Source organism: Melospiza melodia, chromosome 3 (assembly GCF_035770615.1).
Source record: "Melospiza melodia melodia isolate bMelMel2 chromosome 3, bMelMel2.pri, whole genome shotgun sequence".
NCBI classification, from domain to species: Eukaryota; Metazoa; Chordata; class Aves; order Passeriformes; family Passerellidae; genus Melospiza; species Melospiza melodia.
In genome coordinates, this window is record NC_086196.1 from 64,052,589 (window position 1) to 64,075,807 (window position 23,219).

General features: G+C 41.9%; 1 protein-coding gene across 3 annotated transcripts in view; it reads right to left on the reverse strand.

Moving 5' to 3' along the window:
- Nucleotides 1-18,555, reverse strand: part of SOCS5 (suppressor of cytokine signaling 5) — a 33,614-nt gene extending 15,059 nt beyond the window's left edge. Inside the window, exon 1 of one of the 3 annotated variants that reach the window (XM_063152049.1) lies at nucleotides 18,466-18,555. The gene's annotated coding sequence lies outside the window, so the exon portion shown is untranslated. Of the gene's footprint in view, nucleotides 1-2,604; nucleotides 2,634-18,168; nucleotides 18,256-18,465 lie in introns of those variants that run through there. The other 2 variants (XM_063152048.1, XM_063152050.1) reach the window with 2 other exon arrangements.
- Between the last annotated feature and the right edge of the window lie 4,664 nt (nucleotides 18,556-23,219).

The window sequence follows — 23,219 nt, forward strand, 5'->3', positions numbered from 1 at the left end:
TTAGTGTAGTAATGGCTCCCATACTGTTACATTTAACTCTTCTCACACAGAAGCTGCCACTATACTTTTTAAAAATTCATGTGGATAGAATAAATGGTTCCAGTCAGTGTTCAAGTCAAGTACAGCAGCCGTCTTGATGACTTCTGCAAAAGCCATAAGTACTCCAAGAAAAATGATGGAGCTCTCCCCTAGTAGAGAGGAATTTGTTTCTACTTCTAAGAACACTAATGAAGCATATCCTCCTCTACAAAGTTCTAAAATATAAATAGGTATCAAATTGATAAAAAGAGTGATTTAATGGTTATTTGTATGTAATTCTTGGAAGTTCTGAGTTAAGAAATAGCATACCTTAATAGCTGTGCCTCACTAAAAGCAAAGGAAATTGGAAGCAAGGTTGAAAAGATGAGTCAAATCACATCCCACATCTTTGACAAGCTCAGTAAAAACATCCAATTTAATATATTTTGTAAACAGAGCATTTCATTCAATTGCAAATGGCCTATTTTCCAAACACAATCCTTCTGTTCTGGGGTCAATTTATACTGGTTTAACAGTCCTATTTCTTCTCACAACATTTTTCAAAAGCTCAACAGCCTGTCTAATGCCTCTCCCTCACCACTGTATCCATGCCCCCCATCAGCTTACAGGCAGCTCCTGGACACAGAGCTTTGCTCATGCACCCTTCCCCTGTGTCCTTTCAACCTGACCAAGCAAAAGATCATGTTCTCCAACACAAACTAGCTACTTGCCACCTCTTATCAACTGATAAAAACAAAGTTGTACTTGTCTTTCTCTAGCAATGTACCTAGAAGTGATCACATAGGGAAAAGCATTATTGCCATTCATGAAATTTGCAGAAAAAAATAAAATAAAACAGTCTTTCTCTCAAATTTAAGTGAAATGGAGCCAAAAGTTCAAAAGTTTCTAAATCCATGACAGCTGAGAAGACTAACAGCCCAAGCTGCTACCCAGCTACAGCTATGCTTACAGCAAGCAGGAGGTGGCCTGAGATGGACAGTCCTAATAACAAACTTATAAAGTGACCTTCATAATGACTTAACTCCCAACTCACATTCTATCATGCCAGAAGTTTGGCAAGTAAATGCTATCACTACAGCACCACTGTAAATCTTAGATCAGTTTCTGTACAGAATACACTTCAATAAAATAGAAAACTGAGTAACTGCAGAATGAGACCAGGGGATTTAATCTGCAAAGCATTTGGCAAGCAAGGAGTTAAAATCCTGCCTAAGACTAGCCCACAGCTGCTGTCAGCAGTCAGGCTTGTCAAGAGAAGCTCTGGGCTGTCTTGACAAGACTAATTGGCAGCAAGCACCTGGTTCCCCAGGCTGGGCCTGGGGAGGGAAAAAGAACATAAACCCTGCAAAGAAGAGGGAGAAGCAGCTGGAAGGCTGCCACTAGGTCTAGCCTGTTTCATGTTTTCACTTCAATCCACAGGCAACTTTATGCTAGACTCTACCCAGCTAGAGCTATCAGAAACATTTCAACTTCCCAGCTGAAGGAAACCTGTGCTTTGTGGTTCTGTACCTGCAAGTTCTGCCAGTGAGCACTCACTAAGCCTTGGAGTGCAGGGTCCTGCTGCAGCACAGCCAGCTGCAACATCAACACCTGCACTAAATTCCAGTGCAACTGACATTTTGGTTTTCTAATGCCACCATTTGCTTAAAGGTGTTACCATACCTTTAAAATTATAGACTAAATTGCCAGAAAATCTAAACTAAGACTGTTCTGGATATTCTGTACATTGAACACATAAAGCATGAGCAATGACAACTTATGAACATTGCAAATTAAACTGCATCTTTAAAAAAAGTAAAAAAAAAAAAAAAGGTTTAAAAAATCCCCAACATTCTGAAAAGTAGCTAGAAGTAGAATGTATGAGGAATTTTAAGTGGGATTTCCAGAAAAGTTAAAAGACTTTAAAAATATTTTGACCTCTTCTAAGAATCAAGATTTCAGTGAATGTGAAGCTTTCTGAAATTCTGCCCTTGTTTTTTTCAGATTAAAACTCAAGTTAAAAAAACTAAAAGAATTAGCCTTGCAGGTTTAGCCCCTGAGGCAGGAAGATCTTTCTTAGGGGTAAGGAACAAAAAAAAAAAAATCCTTTAGTTAGTTTAGCTGAGTTTGTATAACTGAATCAACAAGCATCTACCTATATATAGACATACACAAAAATTGATATATGAAAATATGTATAATATCAATATACATCAGAAATTTTTGTGTGCAAGACAGTGTAAGTACAAACATTAAAATGTCAGAATTAAATTTCTTCAAAGCAAATTGCTCAGCAAATACATTGATTATGTCTTGGCCCATTTTCACATCTTAGGCGTTTTAGCTTGCTAGTCAAGAATTCTAACAATGCAGAGCAGCACTGAGTTTCCACATCTTAAAACTGGAAATGTGGAAGTGTACTTGTACATAGTCTCAGTCTGAAAAACACTTCCATCAATAAGCATTCATGCCAATGGATGGTGCTTGGGAGAACAAAAGATTCCAGTGGAACAGCTTGATAGTCAACCCATGTTAGCAGTAGAAAAACCTCACGCAAAGAGGCAGAGTGTATCACTGCGCTCTTACCTGGGACACCGCATGAACTATTGCAGCATTCCTTTAACTGCTCATGATACTAAGCAGTACCAACACAATGATCCATAGGCAATATCTAAAAAGAAAACACCCCAGGGTAATGAGATTAAAAGTTACTGCGTTTAGTTACTGCTCTAGCAAAAACAAAAAAATGTTTCTCTGCCTGACAGCAAAGGGTCCAGCCCTTTGCAACACCTGCTCTCCATTTATATTTCAAGACTACTAGTGAGTAATCTAGAGGCTCTCTTGGTCTCCACTCATGAGCTTCATGACTCAGTGTTTTTTTAAAAAAACAAACAAAAACAATTATAAACACCTAACCAAAAAACCCCACCCCAAATACAAACCAAGACAAACAAACAAAAAAAAAAACCCAAAACCCACCCACACCACACTTTCCTTGTGCCATGCAAAACCAGGAATGCCCATGATTCAAAACACAGGATCAAGACATACCATAAAAGCTTCAAGGAATAATATCTAACCCTTCAACAGTCAGAAATGTAAGACCATGACTACCTGCACAGGATATGCATTGCAGAGACTGAACAAGCACTGATTCAGTTGCCTCAGTCCATTACAACTGAGGTGCTAACTAGATTATTACACTACTATCTTATCTTCAAGGTGCTAGACTCCATTGCACAGGAAGATGAAATAGGACAGCAAGATAGATAATATGTGGCTACATCTTTCTTCTTTGTTTTACATAAAGCAATCAGTTAAATAAAACTATTTTAATGAAATGCTTATTCTAGCAAAGAGGCACCTGTGCATGTTCCATAAGTGAGCCCCCACAGGATGAGAATTTTCTAAGAAAAATATATGTATTTGGTTAGCTCCTAAATTCTTCTCAAAATATAGAAATGCTTTGTCTTTTGAAATCACCTATCCAATCCAAAAGCTGTCTCCAGTTATCACTAAAGGATTGTCCCAGCAAGACCCTAGCCATGAATCACTAATTCACTGGTTAGCTAATGGGCATTCCTATTAATCAATAGGCAAATGGCCTACCTAAAAAGACAACTCACTAACCTGTGGTCCCACTTGAATACCTGCACACCAGCTCATTCAGTATTGGAAAGCTGCTTGGTATCCAAGGGCTCCTATCTGACATGGATGAACACAACTTACAGGCTGCAGGAACTCCAAGAAGATGCAGACCAGAAAAATGAATCTTCGCACCACCATTGCCAGCTGCCTGGCACTAATAAAACCTGTAATGCTCTTTGGCCCTGTGAAAGCAGAGACTCAGTTGCATGAATGGCCTACCCTGCTTGAGCAGGGAGGTTGGACCAGATCATCCACTGCAGACCCTTCCTTCTAACCTTACCTATTCTGGCATGCTGTAATGGCTTAAGAGGCTGCATTCCATGCAGGAAGAGCCTGCAGCACCACAGAAAATTGAGCAAACCTAAATCAATGATTACTGAGTGATAAACTTGTCAGAGGGCAGCTATTGAAGAGTACAGTTCTTTCTAGGTTGTTTCTCATGAACAGAATTCAGCCATAGAAAGGGCACCCTAAGGGTGATAGTCCATGATAATTAATCTACCACTGCTTTGCTCCTATTAAAAAGGATATTCTTGCTTTCCTCCCATCCCCTTGCATCAGTTCCAGCATTCATCTGACCTCCATTTTCACCATAAGCTAATTGTTGGAAGCATCAGACAGACAAACAGCACTTCAATGAGAAAAAAGAAGCCAGAAGAGAGAAGTGATAGCACGGAGGTAGGAGAATTTTAAGTCTTATACCAAGAGAAGGAGGCAAAAGAACCATGTCTACCAGCAGCAGTGAGCCATTAATGCTGGTTTAGCCATTTCTGTGAAACCTACTCCTTAATGTTAACCAGATTCTCCTTATAACCTGAAACACGTTTTATTAAATCAAAATCTTAATTGTAAAACAAAAACTAAAACAGCTTCAAGACTAACACTCATCTAGAAAAACAGTGTACCCTTCAGAAGATCAGGAACTGTAACACTGCTAACAGGGAAAACTATTAATATAGAAATATAAGAAAAATTCACCTTTATTTTTTCAGAAACATGGTTCAACTGCTACATGAAAGACCAGACATTTTCTGGTATTTTTTATAAAGAACAGGAACATTTTAAGAGCACAGGAACAACCTGTTCAATAAAGAGTTCAGAAAGTTTTGATCCTTAAGTATCCTCCATGATGAAAAATACTTTGATTCTTGATGCAAAAAATAAATTTAAAAAAAGTCATTATGAGACATGGCAATTTCCACATCTAACAACTTTCACCCAGGGGACAGGAATTCCTGAAGAATAACATTCAGCATGGTGATCACAAGAATAAGAATTCCAAATTCTAGATTCAAAACTAGATGAAAACGAAGAAATTTTCTTAAAATACTTATGCACAGTCACAGCTGGAGCACCCTTCAAACCATTATATAAAGTTGTAGGGTCCAAATAACTAAAACCAGTTGTGCAAGTTCAGAGATCTCAAACTCTTCTGCTACAGACTGGCAGGACTCTGCCACTTAGGTGGGGGGAGGGAAACCCCAGAACACTGCCTAATGTTTGACTGTACACAAGGCTGCAAAATTCTGATTGCACTGGCACCAGTGGCACACAGACATGCAAAATTAACTTGTAGGTAACTTAAAACATGTCATGATTTGAAGAAAAATTATTTATCTTCATAAGAATTCTGATCAGCAGGCAGACTGGAACATTCTTGCAGCAAAATCTGTTTGCTCCTATACTGAATGAACATGGAAAAGAAGCACCTGATCCAGCAGGTACCAACTTCCCAAGAAGTTCACACTGCCACAGTGGGCTCTGCTGCTGGTTCAGAGGAAGGACAGCAAAGAAACTCAGGAAAAGCTCTCTCACACAGCTCCAAACACCTACATAATTAACACAGATTTTGCTACAGGGGAAATGCTTCTGAAAAAAGAAATTTTCAGCTGTGCTGTGTCAACAGGCAACCCATCTTTCTTAAAGTTTAAACTAGTCACCTTAAAAACAGCAAAGAAAGTCAGTCTACTTGGTGGCCCCAAAGTCTTTTCCCAACGGGACATGATTCTGAAAATATTTTTTCTCTTTTTCCTTTTTACAAAATAATTTATTTACTACTTTCACCTAATGCTTCCTATCATCAGGCACATTCGATTGCTTTCTCTAGCTTTCTGATTTGGTCAGAATTTCACAGGCTAGGTAGCAACTGAAAATAGTTCTTTAAAGTCTAAGTTGTTGGAAAAATGTCAAAAAACTTACATTTTGGTCGCCTTTAAAAAGCCACCACCTCATTTTATAAATGCAGGAAGTTCAGCCTTTGTGTGGAGTATCTTCTGCTACCTTTACAAAGGTTCAAATAAACTTGGTCCAGTTTGGAACTCCTGAAGAAAAATACCTTTAGGTTCATCAGCCTAGTAGTCTTTTGAGATTTTATCTGTGAAGGTCTCTAAAGAATCCTATTGAGTTTTTTGGCTGTCACAGCACTGAGTCCTGACCAAATGCATAGACCCTGTGTGTGGGCAGTGACTGAGCACCCCCTACAACCCCAGCTACATACATGGGCGTGATGAGTGACATCCTTGTGGTGCTCAGAAGTAACAAAGGCATTCACATACAGAAGAAGCCAAGCTTTAGCCCAGTATGGACACCTCAGCTTCTCTTGAATCTCTACAAAAAGTCACAGTCAAAATACCAGTGTTGGCAGGAGCCTGGAAGTACTGCAGAGCCAATGGGGCAGGAAAGGAGGAGGCACAAGTGCATGATTCTGGAGCTGGCACATGTCAGGGCTGTCTCAGAGACTTCCCAGCTGGCTTTGTGCCATAGGACCCCCCTCAATCAATTCATTTGGGACAATTCTGGCTCCCATGCTCCGCACAGCTTATTGCAGGCCAGAAATGTACTTGAAAGAAAAACCCTGCTGAGCATACAGAATGCAGAGAGTCTCCAGGGTACCCCACAAAAAACAAAACAGAAAACTGTCATGTCCAGATCAGAAATTTTCAAGAAGAGAACTGGCTCAATTTTTACAGATTTTCATGTAAAATTAAAACAATACTGCTCAGCCAGAGGCTGCCCACAGACAAATTTCATGTAAATGTTCCAGTTCAGAGGTGCACTACAATATTTCAAAGTAGAGATTGACATTAAAAAAAGGCACAATTATTCTAGTTCTGTTTCTGAAAACAGATGAAGAATTTTGGCAAAAAGCTTTAAACAAAATTAAACTCAAGGCAAAGAAAAGCCTCTAAGTATTTTGGTCCAGGAGGTCAGAGATCAGGAAAGTTATAAATGATTGAATATACCAGCTCTCAAAATTTTTCCAACCCTTCCTATTATCTGTGGAAGAAACAGATGAAGGAAGAACACCACTGGGAACAATGACTTGTGTGAACTCCCACTTTCACTTAACCAGCAACGCTCTTTGTTACAGAAGTCTACAGCTGGATAACAAAACAGGGTGCTTTGTCAATGATACAAAATCAAACCATTCAAATTGTGCATTCTGACTTTGCAAACTGCTGGGTGAACAGCTGGACACTCTAAGAGTTATCTGTGTGATGACCAGTGTCAGGTTCAGTGAAATGACAGCACAGGATGGAGCCAGCAAACACATATAAAACATAATAATATCTTCCTTTCTAAAAATTCCAATTGCTTGTTTACTCATTGTGATCAGGTAACATTAACACTCCATACCATCTTATTTTTTCCTGAAAAAATCTGAAGGTAAATCAGAGTGACCTTTGCAAGCCTCAGAGACAGACTCAACTGGAAGACTTCATGACCTTGATCCCAAACAATGTCATGCTCCATCCTAAGAGAGCAAACAAGTGAAGCAACATGGGCATATACAGGGACAAGATTCTCTTAAGTTAATACTGACAGTAGAGGACTTTTAGGCCTACAGCAAACAGGAGCTAAAGTCCATAAGGACAAGATCAGACCCCTCAAAGAAAAACCCCACCTCAACAGTAAGAAAATACACAAGGACAGTATTCCTTCACTCTTCTGACTCTCTTACAAGCAGTCCTGGACATTCTATTTAAATTCCATCATATATAAGTAACACCAGAAACAGCCATGGCCATTAACTCTTTACATCCAGTCACTGTTGTTCAACTCCCACTATGGGCAACTGTAAGCTATTTGAAGTATCACCACACCAGCACTACCTGCACCCAGCCTAAAATTACTGCAATACCTTTGAACACAGCTACATTTGGTACAAAGTTACCTTTGTCTAATTACTCTTTTTTGTTGTTGTTGGGTTTTGTTTTTTTTTTAGCTTGTTTGTTCTATAGAATAGAGTATTTCAGTTGAGAGAGACCTACAATAATCACCTGGTCTAACTGCCTGACGAATTCTGGGCTGACCAAGTTAAAGCACATTTTAAAGGCAATGTCCAAACACCTCTGAAACACTGACAGGCTTGGGGCATTGACCACCTACCTAGGGTGCCTGTTCCAGTGTTTGAACAAATGCCTCCCAATGTTCAGTCTGAACCTGCCCTGGAGCAGCTTTGAACCATTCCCACACATCCCATCTCTGGATGCCAGGCAGAAAAGCTCAGCACCTCCCTCTCCACTTCCCTTCTCAGGGAGCTGTAGAGAACAATGAGGTCATGCTCAGCCTCCTTGTCTCCAAAGCAGACAAGCCCAAGGCCCTTGGCTGCTCCTCACAGGACACTGCTTCCAGGCCTTGCACCAGCTTTCTTGCCCGCCTCTACTTCATGGTACGCTCCTTTGCTGCTGCTCCTCACCAAGGAGGCTCAAGTCTGTCTTTCTGTCTGCTCCCACAACAAGCAGAGTGCATGAATACACAGTTTACCCCCAGCTATTTGACTCCTGCACACACAGGACAGGTCTGCTTGTGCAAAGCCTTTTGAGTAGCAACTTTGTACACATATTTATTTGAGCCCCAGGCTCAGCTCCTGCATAGAGGCATCACTTCCCTTTAGAGCTAAATACACAGTTCAACTCCAAAATCAGTAAAAAGACAAAATAACATGCAAAGCTAAATGAGTGGGAAACAAAGATTAGGAGTACTGCATTCAGCTATACTTAAAGGATTTGCAAGCAGTGCTATACTGGTAGGCCCACTAGCAAGATTTTGTAAAAGAGAGTTACCTCTGTACACCGACATTCTTTTGGAGATTTGGCTTTCTTTCATCACTGTCCCAAATCAAAGACCAGAATGTTTTCATATGTAGCTGCATCTGTAACACCACAATTCTTATCTACAAATCACAAGGGTTTCCAACAGCAAAGACCAAGACTATTTTCCCATGCTAACAACAAACTCCTCTATGTTTGCAAAATGCTTCCCTTTGGATCATTCCTTATAGCAAGACTATGATGTTTTTATAAAAGAAAAGTGCATCCTGGGCATAAGGAAAACTTACAGTGATTAATGAAACCACAGAACTAAACATCCTTCAGAAGAGAGGCATCAGCTGAGCACTCTCACACGCTATTGAATGACTAAAGTACGTCATCCTGCTGCCTCAGAGCACCACTGCTGCCTCTTCAGCCCTCCAGACTGCAGGAAGGCACATAAACAAGCAAGGCAGAACAGAAGAAGTTCTCTTAGGTATGTCATCCATGATGTCAGCATATTCTTAAATCAACAACTGCTAACTTACTGTCCCCTCTGAATTCAGAATAACTTGAAAAAAGACAGGGTACCATGCTTTAGAGATGACGACCTTACTGTTGACAGGAAGCCTGGCAGCAGCAGGTTTTAAAAATATCTCAACATCAATTTGCTTCTAAGAGTGAAAACTAAAACACTTGCAGAGAATGGCTGTCTATTTTACAGGTAAGCTGTACTCCAGTAACTTCCTCACTAAATTAAATCAGTTTTATACTTTGGGCAACAGCTCACACTACATCTACAAATTACCTAGGTAACAGTTTTGAAAACCTTACTAGCACATATTCCTATATTTGCCTTTGGCAGAAAAAAGTTTTTGACTCATTTTTACGTTCAATTAATCCACAGTCACATTCTTCATAAAAAGACTTCTGGAAAAACTCAACTTGCTGGAAACAGTAACTGTAATTACTGACCCTCTTGAAGTCAGCCAAAATTAAATTGCAAAGTAGATTTTCTGGCATTCCAGCTAAAACTTAATAGTACAAAGAAAAGCAAGTCTACAAGTGAAAGAAGAAACCAAGCCCAGCATTTGTGAGAACCCAGAAAATGAGATACAAGTGGGGAGTTCATAGGGAAAACTGAGAATAGACCCTGAACATTCTCCTTCTACATTTGTACTATATAACAAAAAGAGTAAAACTTCTGCTTTGCTCATCTTTGCAGTATCAAATCTCTGTCCAAAAAAAGCATTATTATTAAAAAGGACAAATAAGACTTCGTGAAATTTCATAGTAAAGAACAAATCATAAACTGTAATTGTATGGCATTTTATCTCCTTACATAACATTATTCTCTTTTCTCTACAGTTTCCAGGTTTGTTTTACTTATCGCTCTCTGCAATTATGAACCAAGTCAAACGAAAAATCGTGGTGTCTCTGTATTTCTCAGGAAAACAGAAAACCCCACTGCAGGTGTGCCATTAGGAAACTTGTGTGAAATTGCACATGCCACTGTCAATGAAACTGTCAAATCAAGATTCTTTTCACTTATTACAGGCTTTAAAGCAAGTACAAGGATCACACATTCCTCAACCATGCACAGATATGCTACTAGTATGCCACATTAACTTTACTAGCATTAAAACAATTGGCTTATCATGGTGCAAAATGAATGAACATTTCATATTTGACTAACGCTTAAAAATATAGAATTCATGGGCTATGTAGACATTCTGAAGTTTTTGCTTCTACTGAATTATTTGCATAACAGGAAAAAAAAAAGTGATTTCATTATGTGATAATTTTTGAGCCTATAAGCAAGAACTTCCAGGACTAAAACCCAAATAATTTCTACCTTAAAAACCATTCCCAAAATAAGCTGAAGATCTGCAGTTACTGCTATCTATTGTCATCTATGATACTCCAGGAGAATATTTTCTACCCACCTAAGCTATTGCTGAAAAAGGGCTGTAAAGTTCCTATAGAGCACACTAGCAACAGGGATTTCCATATGTATTTAAATATAGGTACTGTCAAAGAGACAAGCAATGGTACATTGCTATTTTTTTCCATTTTTAAAATTCTGATCAAAACTAGTTGTGAAAAAAGCTAAACATCAGGCACCAAAAACTACAACAGTGATCATCAAATGTGGGGAAGGGGCAAACCAAACAACTCAAAGCAAGGACATTTCAAACTTTCAAGCTGCTTAAGAAATCGGGTTCTGGCCTGAAAGGAAGTGTAAGTTCAATCAACAAAAAGTCAGTTTTTCCTGAATTATACAGAACTACAGAACACAATATTTTTCCAAATCTAGTGCCATACTGAATCTAGGTCCAAACCTTGATCTAAGATACAAGATGCCTACTACTATTTCAGACACCAGTTGCTCTACTGGTCTGTGTCTGGACCTTAAGGCACCAAACCTCGTTTATTTTGTTCACAACTGTTGGACAAATATCAAAATAGAAAATTTGTTCAACACAGTGGTCATCAGTCCCCCTCATAAGCAACTCTGAGCGGTAGTGTGTGCAATTCCTTGACAGTTTTGAATGTAAAAGTCACAATCATTCTGACAAAACCACTGAAATTCCTTTGAAAGACACTTCACTCCTAAAGGAGTTTGAGAGAACAAAGCCATGTTGTATGCTCATGGGGACTAACAATTCTACCAACAAAAATGCTAGATCCTCTAGCAAATGCTTCAGACCCCAAGGAATTTGAGAAAACAAAGTCATATCATCTGCACATGAGAACTGATACTGGGCAACACAGACTCTTGAGGCACAAAGCTTTCTCACTTCTCACAGCACAACTATTTGAGCATTATAAACATTAAAACTCCTGATTCCCAGATTTTATCTTTTTAGTTCCAGTAAAGGGAAACAGAACATTATCAGGTCAACCTGAAAGAGTGTGTGTGTTTATTAAAATAACTTTTGCTAGAATACAATTCAATAAAAGTACCTCTATATTATAGTCTACTATGTAGATTAACTGAATTTGGAAATAATTTAACTGAGACATGAAAGAACCAAAGAAGACCTAAGAGAATTTAATTTGGAATTGTCATATTGGAAGACTAATTGCTAAGTTATCTTTCTAATAAAGAACAAAAAATGGATTTTCTTTCTCAAATAGACTAACTGAATAGGGGTAAAAAAAAAAATCAGTATTTCTACAACTTTACTAGTGCACATTATGCGAAGTGTCAAGTATAAAGCCAGATTTTCTGAAAAAGACCATTTCAAACATTCTCAACTAAAGAGAACTAAGTTATGGAAAGAAACCAACAATTACAATGTCATAATCCGGATGGGACAGAATTTGTTAATTGCCGAACCAGGCTATATGCTAATCATGTCAGCAAATACTAACAGGCAGACAACACACTCCTGAAATACAGTAATGGGATGTAACATAAGAATAGCCCTGACCATCACAGGGTACACCTAATAAAAATCCTGTCTGGCCAATACATGCTGCTCAGTAGAGAACACAACAACAGGTGAACTATTTTTTAACACAGTCCTCATATCCTTTCACAGAGTCATTACTCTGCAGTTCAGTGTTTTTAAACCCAGAAATAGTACTTTTGCATTCTCCAAGATATACTATACAATCAATACTTTCAATCTCTTAATTTAAATCTAAATTATGACACATAATCTGTTTTACATCTGTAAGAACCAGAGCTCCTGTTGTCAAAGCTCTTGCTTCCATAAGTAAAGTTTACCAAATCTTAAGAACAATAAATATGAGGAACTTCTTTGGTAGATAAACCACACATATTTTTGATGATAAAGCTGGTTTGATACTGAAACTTTAAATCTGATTTACATTCCAATCTACCATCACTGTGACAATCTGCATTAAGGTCTCAATGTACTATGAACAATAAAATTAAAGCAAAAATCAAAGATCAGGTTTGTTGCCAAAATTTTAGATCATGTCAAATGTCCAAATGAGTTAAACTGCTGGCAAGAACCTGCCAAAATACCCAGTGAGATACTGGCAGCAGAAACTTCACTCACTGAAAAGAGACTTTTCTTACCTCAAGAGTGCGGCTGGATGAGACTTAAAAGAGAACAAGTCACTGCAGTCTGAAGGGACAAGGTAACACCATCACCCCTCTGTACCCCCACGCCCTGTCACACAGCCCAGAGTTGGTCTCCCTTAACCCACTACCAACTAATGCAGAGGAAAAAAGAAATTAGAACAGTGTGGATTAAATCAACTGGTTGAATAAAAATGGAGAAACTGTGTCAGAGAATCTGGAGACTCCAAGCGGGTAATAACACAAGTGCAATTTAAGACAGGTCAAACAGAAGCTTTATTAACCACGATCACAGTGAGAGAACATTGAGAGCATCTTTCCTGGCTCTCTGCCAAGCAGCTGCAGACCCCCAAACCATACATTGTTTCAGAGAAAGGCAAGGAAAAGCAATCACATCAATGTTAACAAAGCCAGGTACCCTCCCTGGGAGGGATGGACTCCTTAGGTCTGCTGCTAAACAGCCACAAATCTAATGAGGACTCTGGCACTAAATAATGTGACAACATGGAGACGGCTGGTGGTGGAGCCTACAGGGGTGGCCTGGTATTATCCTATCTGAGATGCAAAGTTGGAAACAATCAGACTGCTAGCTTTTGGTTGAAAGGAATGTTGTAGGAGTAAAGATAACCCCTTAGCCAGACCTCTCAATCTTAACTGTTAATAATTTTACCACCGTAAGGCTTTGACAGCTTAAAAATACATTGCTGCCTTCCTCTTCCAAGCCAAGAGTAAGACCAACAAATGGAAAATCATATCTACCAAGTCAAAAACACTGCAAGACACAACTCAATTGAAATTTGAACTTATTCAGCAAATCTTAAATTAAAAAAAATATATATTTGATAAAATTGATGAGTTAGTGCTCTAGTGGAATGATTAAAACGCCTCCTTCACAGACCCCAAGTATAAAAGCTCCCTCAAACCAAAATTCAGTAATAGGTACTTTTTCCACAAGTAAATCAGTCAGTAAATCAAACAGTGCTGCACATGTCTTGCTGCAAAACCAAAAACCCAAGGTACAGAGGCAGAGTATGTAGTTTGATATAAAACTAGATGTACCTAAGCAGATGAAATCCCAAGAATCAGAAGTTAGAGACATCTTGAAGATGGAAGTTCCCTGTTTAGGTTCTTTTCAAGAAACAGGGTCTACCCCATTAAACATGTTCATCTTTAGCTAGGCAAGTTCCATGAATAAAATTAAGTAAGTCAAACTGGCATAAGCACCACTGCAAGCTAAATTTTTGTTATTAGAGGCCAAAAAGTCGAAGAAATTCTCTTGATCAATTTTCATAAGAGTTTTGATCAAATCTAATTCATTCAACTGCTGTCCCTGAGTCTCTACTAGCCTAATGGGAATATTAGGTAGTAAGCCCCAGACATTTTTTATCCCAGAATTACAATTCTTAATCCTGTGACTGACATTTGAGTCCTGAGCAATGAGGCCCAAGTTATTTCATTTGGGAGCCAGGCTGACCATTGAATTACTATCAGAATTCATTCTGCTGAGGAGGAACAAAAACATATCAGATTTAGTACTGCAGAAAAATTATTTTTGATTGCTCCTACTCCACTTCAATTTTTAAGCAACATCTCAAATTTCACCTCCGTAAATGTGCGCCAGTCTGAAATCACTGAAGCACTTACAAAAACCGTAAAAGTTTCTGCCTCTTACAAACTGGTGCTCACTACAGGTATTGCAATACAACAGTATCTTAAGGAATGCTTCACAATCCACAACAGCAGTAAAATATTCCTTGTAAAAACCTTGAGTTTACACAGACTAGTTATGTAGTGCACTGAAATTGCTATTATTCTGCTGCAACAAAAAGAAAACCAGATTTCTGACTTCTCTGATCCTTCAACTACTGTAAAGATTCAAACTTTCACAAAAAAGGAGTACTGGTTTAAATGCTTCAGTTGATAATGCAGTACATAATCAAGGAGTCTCCAGCTAGCCCTGAACACACTGTATTCGGCTACATAAAGAAAATACTTCAGAGTCCTCAAGAAGTATTACTGATCTGGGCCAGCCTCCATCTCCCCCTCCTTCTTATCCCAATCTTTCATAGATAGGCTTTAAATGCTTTGCAGCTGTCCAACATTAAGGCTGAAGAATTCAACAACCATGGCACTATAAAAACACAGGGTGAAAAGCAACTATGTTCAGGACCTGTTACAGAGCTAGAAGAGGTTCCTGACTGCAAACTTCTTCACCAAAATCTGGATAAGGTCCCGAGAGCAGATAAACCTGTCAAATTATTCCTTCTTCCTTCCAGATAATTCTTCAAGTGAGTGCCTACCATATAAACTAGTGCAGACTATGCATAACTGCATTGAGTTTTAGCCAACCTCTCTCACAGCCAAAAATATCAACCACCACCACTGCACACATTTTCTTAGTGAGATTTTCAGAAGGTCTGCATAATCTTGTAACTACAAAGTTAGTGAGCCATTTCATATTTCCTGAAACTAAACTGCACATCAGATGATTCACCAATTAGTGTATTCATGAAGCTTTAAGAACCAATCAAAATTTCATTTTTGTTGAAAAATTTAACAGAAATGTCCAGCTGTATGCATGGAGAGAGCATGTGGGCTCTTCTCCTTTATTTAACTTAACTAACAGCTACGTTAGCTGGTGAAAAATATTCAGTGTGTCAAAGTTAATTTATCAAGCTGACAAAGTATAAGGGCTCCAGAAGGTATAGCATACATTTACTAAATTTTAAATACAACATTTTAACTAGATATAGCTCAAAGATTAAAATAAGCTGTCCAACAAGCAAACCACACAAATACATATCACTCCAGGGCACTTCTTATTTAATGGAGCAATTGCATGCTTGTTTCGAACTAATGCATAGGTCAGCATATCAGAAAAGCTGATCATCCTTCAGACCTCAAATCCCATAAATCAAAATGTGTTCTTTTAAACTAGGTGGATATCTTTGGAAGACAGAGGGCTACTCAGTACAGTGCAGGCCATGATCAGATGGAGGGGAGGCACTGCTTGTTGTACAACCACACCTTGCACCCCCTGGAAGCCTCTAGGCACAAACACAACCAGGTAAAACCAAGTGCTCATTTCCCCCTAAGGCTGAAACTAGGAAGCACAGCTCTTGGGAAAACAAGCCAAGGAAATCAGCCTAAAGCAGACAATTATTCAGGAATTACTTAACTAACCAACCTATTCCAATACTTTGGAATAAAAATCAGTATTTTAGGAGTTTATGACGAAGCCTTTACATCAAGTTATTTCATCTATGAAGTCAGGAATGTACAATTTAGTAAACAAAAAAGGCATCCTGTTTAGATTTTACATTTGTGTTCGCTATTTGCAACAATAAATAAAATATCACCAGTTTAACTAAATTTTAAGAATAGGTAAAATTGCTGTATGGAAGTTACATGGAGTGATCTGAATCCACGAAGTATCTATCAAAAATTTAGCTTTTTTGCAGGAAGCTATCAGAGGATGAGGTGCTTTACAACTATTAATAAAAACCATCACTGTTGTTTGATTAGACTAAAATCCATCTCTAAGCATAATGAATGAGCCCTAAAAATGCATGTTATACCATCTTTGGTTATATGTCCATCAAGGAAACATCTAATTTGAAGAACAGTCATCTCTCTAGAACCTTGCTGCAGAGAGACAGGTTTCACATGTTGCAAAGAAGATTTAAAAGAAACCCTTTCTGCTTGAACACAGTTGATTTCTAATCCCTTGCATTTGCTCCCTCTTTATTAGATGTACCTGCCATCATTAAAAGAGCAACAGAAGAGAAATTCTAGATATTCCTACAAGGACTTATTCAGCCATTTTTGCAATGCTCTCATACACATGAAGTCATGTCAAGCTACTGCTACCCAACTGTCTGAATTCACTGCCTGATTTGTATTGCTAATGCAATGCTGAAAACCAGAGCAGAGGCAGGGCATTTAGACCAACTGGAAAATCAGAACAGATTTCATCCACTCAGTCCACCAGGTCACAAAATTGGTTTGTTTTCTCTTTCTTGTCGCTTGCTTTGGACTGACAAATAATTCACTCTGCCATACTTAGTCATGTACAGAAATGTAAAGAATTGGATTGTTCTGACAGAAACTCTATTGCTAAGGCTATTGCTTCGATATGAGGTCCATTTGAGTATCTTGGTTTACAGACTGACAACTGAATGAAGTAGGAGGTTGCTAACTTGGAAACTTGCCTCCTTTTCAAGTGTCTCACTGCAGCAAACTCATCAGCTGAGGATATTCAAGGTAACAGGGGTTATGCTCAGGCTGAGAGCTGCATGAGATCTTCAGCACAAGCTTCTCATGGCACAAACTTGCATGACACAAGGTCTTGAGGTGCACGGATCACACTTCCAGATTTCTATGGATGTAACATTCCCAAACAATACTGAAATTAGCTCCAGTGAAAAAGCATCTTTGGTTTGTGTGGTATGGCCTGGGATCAGACCTCACAGTATGGGATATGGTGCCACATGATGAACAACATAAAATGTATTGCTTACAATCAGAAACAGTGCAGAAAACTTCAACAAGCTTTACAGGAGAGGGGAAAAAATACAAGAGGGGAGGATTCTGTAAGTATTCAGGGAATGGAAACAGACTATTGTACATGCTGGGTTCATAAAACCACATCACCAGATTATACACAACCCTGATGAAACAAATATTCAGGGACAGAAATGTATTCCATGGGATTAAGCTCCTGTGATTCAGTGCAAGTATTGAAGTATAAAGTTAACAACAACAGCAGAAATAACTCGATTTACTGTTCCTACAATTCCAAGAAATCATTCACAACTTCGAATCAGATGCGTCTAAGGACCACTTGCAAACTTTTATGCGCTCTCACGAGGGAGCCCGGCCCGCTGCCCAGCGCACGCCGCTCCGCAGCGAGGGTTAACGGGAGCCTGGCCGCGCCGAGGTCCCTTCAGTGGTCATTCTGCCAGGACATTTCCATACGGACAAGCCGTGCGCGCAGACTGGGGCACAGGAGAGCGCCGAGCGCTCCGCTGCTCCCGCACCGGCCGCACCATGGCCCCGGTGCCGACCCCGGGCAGCGCCGTCCGGCCGGGCAGGTTCGATGCCCGCTCGCGGGGCTCCGCTCGAGCCCTCAGCGGGGGCCGGCACCGAACGGAGCCGCCCCCCCGCACCGCTCCGCGCCTCCCCCGCCCCAGGCGCCCTTCTCCCGGCCGCGGCTACAGCCCAGTCCTCGCCGTCTCTTCCCCCGGCCCCCGACGCCCTCGGGCCGGGACAGGGCGGCAGCTCCCGCCTCCCTCCCGCACGCAGCCGCGGCCTCGGCGAGCGGCAGCGGGGCCGCGGCCGCCGGGGGGCGAGCGGCGCAGGCAGGTCCCGCCCGCCCGCCGCGCCCGCGCCCCGACCGGAGGCAGCACCTACCGCTGCGCCGTCCCGGCGGGGGCAGCAGCGCCTCAGCGCCGTCCCGGCGGGGGCAGCGCCCGTAGCATCCCCGGCCCGGGCCCGCCGCCGGTGCCGCTCCCGGAGCGACCGGACCGAGCCCCCTCCCTCCCTCCGCCCAATGTAAAATAGTTCCCCGGGCCCCGGAGCGGAGACACCGGGAGCGACACCTCGCCGGCCAATGAGAGCCGGCCTGGCCCCCCGCGGCGCCAATGGGAGCGGCGGGCTGGCGGGGGCGGGGCGTCGCCCAGCCAACCGGGGCACGGCGCTCGCACTGACCCGCTAGGCTGTCTCCGGTGGCCTCCATTGACCACCATCTTGGAGTCGGGCGCGATGCCCGCGCCGGGAATGGGGCGGCCGGCCGGCGGCCATCTTGGGTCCGGGCGGAGCCACGTGCGGGGGCGGGCGGCGGGGAAGGGGCGGCCGAGCGGAGCCCCCGCCCCGCCGGCAGCCGGAATTCCCCGCGACAGCCGGCGTCAGGGGCGGGGCGGAGCGGAGCGGAACGGCGGGGGGAAGCTGGTGGCTTCTCACAGTGCGGCTCCCGGGACGCCGGATGCTGCGCAGGCAGGGACCGCCCCGGCACTGCGCCTGCCGGCGGCTCCTTGCGTGCTGCAGGGAGCAGCAACAGCTTAACGCGTGGAGGCCCTTGGAGACACGTCGGTATTGTGGAAAATGCGTATTTTAGGATTGGCTTTTCGCAAATATTAAAATGAATATTATATGTGTTGTGTTAGAAAGTAATGCTGTATTAATTCTCTTAATTAGTGTGTTTAATATAGTTTTAGGTTATAAAAATTGTTAAAATATAAACTATGCTATGTAGGATACTTTTTTTAAAGAAAGGACTTGCAGTGAGATAGCAGCCACAGGACACCTAAATCTTTCAGAGAAAGAGAATTTATTGCCCCATTATCAGGAGAAACGAACTTCTTCCCATCTGGAAGGCGCTGTTAGGATTCAGAGGAAGAAGTTGACGATGACCAGACAGAATCCTGTGTTTGAATGGAATTTATGCATCGTGTATGAGATGTATGAATACGCAACAGGCTATTGTTTTTAAGCGTTAATCCTTTGTTAACGTGTGCCCTTTTTCGGGCCTGTGCTGCCCAGAAAAAGGTACCCGGGCGTCCATAACTCTTTGTTTCTATTGTCTCATATTGTCCTAATTCAAATTGTCCAAATTATTATTACTCGAATTGTATTACTATTTTTATAACTATTTTATTACTATTAAACTTTTAAAATTTAAAAAAACCCAAGTGATTGGCCTTTTTACAGTGCTGTTGGGAGCAATACCCCATTCAAAGCAGTTTCATCTCCCTTCCCCCGTGTAATGGAGAGCACATCCATGGCTTGGCCTAAGCGCAGATGAAGGAACATCCGATCGCGTCGGCAAAGGAATCGCTCTCTGCTGCACCAGTGCAAAAAGATGGCTGCTATTCCAAGTGACAGAACATATCACATTTTCCTGTGTCTGGCAGGCACACTGGGACACTACGGTGCATTCAGATGAGGAAGGATGCAGGACCCTTTGGAGGGAAGGGTCCAGGGTTTACTCTACTGGGAGGCAGCAGCAAGCAGAGAATGGCAGGAGCCAGTTCTCTCGGCATCTTTCTCAGAGGCTTTTGAGGAGGACACAGAGCGTGTGCTCAACAAGCTTGCAGGTGGTGCTAAAGCAGGAACAGTGAGTGCTGAAGGATAGAGCTGCCATTTAAGTGCATGTAGACCGGGTGGGGAATGACATGATAGGAAGCCTGTGAAACCCAGCAAGGATGAACACAAGGAAATTTGACCGGTCCTGCACTTGGGAAGGAACAGGCCTCTGCAACAACACAGGGTGGAGACTGATGGGCTGTGGGGCAGCTTTGAAGCAAAGGATGTGGGGTCTCGTTGGACAGCACATTGGTGTCAGGCCAAGAACATCCTGGGTCATACTATTGGAAGCATAGCCAGTAGGCCAAAGAAAGAGATTATTTATTTCTGCTCAGCTACTTGTGGAATAGTGCATCCAGTTTGGGGTCACAAAATGCAAGGAAAATCTCAACAAACTAAAACAAGTTCAGTGGAAGCCACCAAGTGCTCCAGAGGAAGGGGCAGCACTTGCCCTGTGAGCAGATTTTGAGGTAACCACCCTGGATTAGCCTGAAGAAGAGACAACTTAAAATACTTCAGTATACAGAACACAACCTAGCATCTACATTACCAGCAAAAAACCCCAAAGATTTAATAATACACTGTATAAGCAATTCTGCACCTTGGAAGAGGATGAAAAATATAATGAAACATAGCTAATGGATGTTAGTTGCATTCAAAATGATACTGATGAGGGCAGTGTGTGAATTTACATTTCCAGAGTGGGGTAGCACTCATGAAGGATTCATGTGCACCCCGCACAAATGCAGCTGAATTGCCACTTGGCAGCCCTACATAAACAGTGCAAGAAAGAATGTGCTAACACGTAGCAACAACAGGCAAAATAAATATAGAGCCAGCATAGCCAGGATCTGGTTAACAGCTCAACGTGGGAAAATGCAAGTCCTGCACCAGGGGAGCAGCAGCCCCAGGTGCCTGTACGTGCAGGGGGCTGTCCCAGCAGCTTTGTGGGAAGGTCCCGGTGGGCACCAAGTTGAACACGAGCCAGCAACACTCCCTTGATGCAGAGAAGGGTAGCAGCATCCAGGGCTGCATGGTGCCAGCAGGTTGAGGGAGTTGATTCTGCTCCTGTCCTCAGCACTGGTGAGGCTGAACCTGCGAAGCTCCCCAGTACAAGGGAGGTACAAAGCTACTGGAGAGAGCTCAACAGAGGGTCGCTAAGGTATTAGGGGATTGGAGCACCTCTCCTGTAAAGAGGGGATGGAGGAGATGGAGCTGTTCTGGCTGGAGGAGAAAAGGCTTAGAAGAGGATCTTACTCAGGTGTATAAATACCTGAAGGGAAGATAGAAAGAGGATGAAGCCAGGGGTTAAACCACAAGAGTCTTTTCTGCAGTTATCCAACACTGACTCCACTTGTATAAAAGTTCTATGAATCAGTTTTAACCTCAACTTATAGGCTGTTTCGCTTTTTAATTAATTCTGTAGCAAATGGTAGCATTTTCATTTCCAGTACGCAGTAAAAATTTTTATGCTAGATACTTAAAACTTATCAGAAGTATAAAGTTTTAGAAACGTAAACCCTCAGATTTGCTACGTCTCTTTATATTTGTAGAGCAGGTCCTCTTGATTTTACCATTTTTGTCAGGATTAAAGTTCAGCCAACAGTTTTCATCTAATGAAAACACCTGCCATTCTGGCCTGCTACTAGGACAAAGAACTTACAACTGGCTGGAGAGAAATAATCAACTGCTTTGTTTCATTTTAAAGATCTGATGATAGGATGGAGGAAAAGAAAGGAAATAGGTTGCTACATGCTATAAACAAGAAGAAAAATTCCTAATACCATTCCTAATACCAGCAGAGCTAGGCTGTGGGCAGAGCTCAGGAGAATGGAGACTGTGCAGCTGGTGGTTATCATGTCCAAGCTGGTGGTTATCATGCCCTGACCCACACAGCTGTAGGACATACTTTGATTTTGTGAGGGATCATTGATGCAAGGGACCAGCTCTCAGTCCTCAAAGCATGATGGAACTTGCTGTGGCTGCTCTGCACTACTGTGTGGGGCTCTGAAGAGCTCTGTCCATAACACTGGGAAGGATATGAGAAAGCCATGGACTGCGGTGGGTGTTCCAAACTATGAGGCTGCAATGAGCCTATTGGAAGAAATCAGATCACCTTTCTTAGGGTGTGCACACAGTCTTGAATGAAAAGCAATTCCCTGGGGAAATTTCTGGGCAACCCCATCTTTCATATGGCAATTAATTTTCCTGATGGAGGGGAATGATCTGTGCATTGTAGGAGGACATGGGGATGCTGTGAGGAAACACCACTTGGAAGAAGGTGATCAGAGGCTGGAAACTGAGCTGGCTGCTACCTCCCACATTGGCTTGCTTTCATCTTTCAGTGTTTATTTCCCAGGCATGCCGCCAGCCCGGGGTGTGTGCTGCCAACAATGCAGCGCTGCGGGGCATGCTGTGCACAGTGCCCTCAGTCTGCCACTCCTGGGTGACACTGCCCACTTTCTCTGCTATGGGCCACCATGCTTGCTTCACCAGCCCCACATTAACCATGTTTCCTTAGCCCAAATCTGCTGGATTGTTGCTGCTCTGTGTGTCCCTGGCTGATCCTGCTTCTGTATTGCAAATTGTCTGACCCTGGCAACCTCTGCAGCTCTGGCCCCAAGCACTCTCTCCCACTTCCTTGTCCAGAATTTATCCTCTCTTCTGCCTAGAGCAATTCTGAGAAAGCAAATGCAGGCATAGATCTTATGATGATCTTAAATAAAACTTTTTCATTCCAGATGGAACTTAATAAATTTGAAGAAGTTAGTCAATGTACATGTTCTGTCCTCACTCCTAACAGCCACATACCAAACCTCAGTGTCAGGGGTTGTAAAACTGGACTTCAGCAAGGCAAAAGAGCACTTTTAAATTCTGGCTGATGTGGCAAGCAGCCTTCTCTGCAGACCCATCATCTGTGCCCAGAAATCTGTGTGTCTGTGGAACTGAGGTGCAGATACAGTGGTAGGAATTTCCTGTGCTAGGGTGCATTTCTAGGCCATGGTGACACACCAAGCCAGAGGATTGCCCATGGGAATCAGGGTAGTCATCATTAGTGTGAGTACTCCATGCTGCCTCCTTACTTCCAGTCTTTTTCCATTCAGAGTGAGATGAATATTACTCTCTCCTTCAGCCAGGCAGAGAAGAATAATTAGTGATGGAAAACCTAGTATAATAGCAAGGAAAGAGAGGAGGAGTAAAACAATAAGCACTTTCATTATCCTGCTGAGGAAATCTTGGTGTCTGTGGATAAATCCTGTCAGCAAAGGACACCTTGAAGCAAAAGGCTGATGAGTATGTACTAGATAAACCACAAGATTTGGCAAGAGGGACTTGCAATAGGGACAAGAGATTTCTGCAAAGCAAAAGTGGACAATCCT